This window comes from Rhagoletis zephyria, unplaced genomic scaffold, assembly GCF_001687245.7.
Source record: "Rhagoletis zephyria isolate East Lansing unplaced genomic scaffold, Rhagoletis_zephyria_1.1 Rzeph_scaffold_02496, whole genome shotgun sequence".
In the NCBI taxonomy this organism is placed as follows: domain Eukaryota; kingdom Metazoa; phylum Arthropoda; class Insecta; order Diptera; family Tephritidae; genus Rhagoletis; species Rhagoletis zephyria.
This window is the reverse complement of record NW_016159580.1, coordinates 65,442-66,847: the sequence shown is the minus strand read 5'-3', so window position 1 is coordinate 66,847 and position 1,406 is coordinate 65,442.

Here is a 1,406-nt window from a genome sequence, read left to right as displayed (position 1 = left end):
TTGAGAGAAAGATTTTGCGGAAGATTTACGGGCCTTTACGCGTTGGCGACGGCGAGTACCGCAGACGATGGAACGATGAGCTGTATGAGCTTTACTACGATATGGACATAGTGCAGCGAATTAAAATACAGCGGCTTCGCTGGCTTGGTCATGTCCTTCGAATGGACACCGACGCTCCAGCTCTGAAAGTATTCAACTCGGAACCCGCTGGTGGTAGCAGAGGAAGAGGGAGGCCCCCACTGCGATGGAAAGATCAGGTGGAGAAGGACATGGCTGCACTCGGCGTTTCCAACTGGCGTCAGTGGGCACAGAGGAGAAACGACTGGCGTGCTTTGCTGAACTCGGCCAAAATCGCTTAGGCGGTTACAGCGCCAAAAAAGAAGAAGAAGATAGTGTAATATTAGCATCCATTCTATCAAAAAAAACATTAACAGATCGAGAAAAATGCTCACCTTTTGAATGTGGATTTGATCCAAAATCTTCATCACGTCTTCCTTCTTCTTTACGATTTTTTTTAATTACAATTATTTTTTTAAATTTTGATGTAGAAATTGCTTTAATCTTACCAATAATTTTAATGATCAAAATTCCAAATATCTTTATGTGAACAACCACTTCATTTTTTTTTTTTTGTTGAAGGTAGTTTTTTTGTGTATGTTGTAGTCTCTATACTACCTTCCCCGAGTGTGGGACTCCCACTGAAGCGTGTTGGGCTACCCACTAAAACCCAAACTCCCACCGCCCGCGCAAGAATCCCGCATTTGGCACCGCAATTCTGCATGTCTTCAGATGCAGGAGCGCGCTGCTAGAGCCTTGGGGCTGCTCTTTTGTAGGGGCGTTTCATTCGGGTGTCCTCAGTAGACAACAGTCCTCTCGTTTGCAGCGGAGTACGAATTTCACGTATCTCGCAACTGCTTCCCACTTTTCTGCACTGGAGATCATTACCTTAACTATGTTGTTCGGAGTTATGTCTCCGTGTCTTTCTTCCAACATTCTGCGCGAAATCAAGAAGTGTTCGCAGGTGAAGAATGTGTGGTACACGTTATCTTCGACGTTTCCACAGTAGTGACAGAACGATGAGTCCACCCTTCCCATTCTGAGAAGATATTTTCGGAAATAACCATGACCGGTGAGGAATTGCGTCAGGTAGAAATCGACTTCCCCATGCGGTCTGTTCAACCACGTTTGAAGGTCGGCTATCTGGGAGTGCGTCCATCGACATTTTGTGCTTGCGCTCCAGGTTTGTTGCCACTGCTGGATCAATTGCTCGCGCGCCCTTGCAGCGGCAGCTGCTCGACCTATCTCGGCACTGAGATTGTAAATCTCTTTTCGCTCGTAAGCAAGTAGCTTAATTGGCATGACGCCAGAAATAACTAGAACCGCGTCCGCGGACACTATGCAGAAGT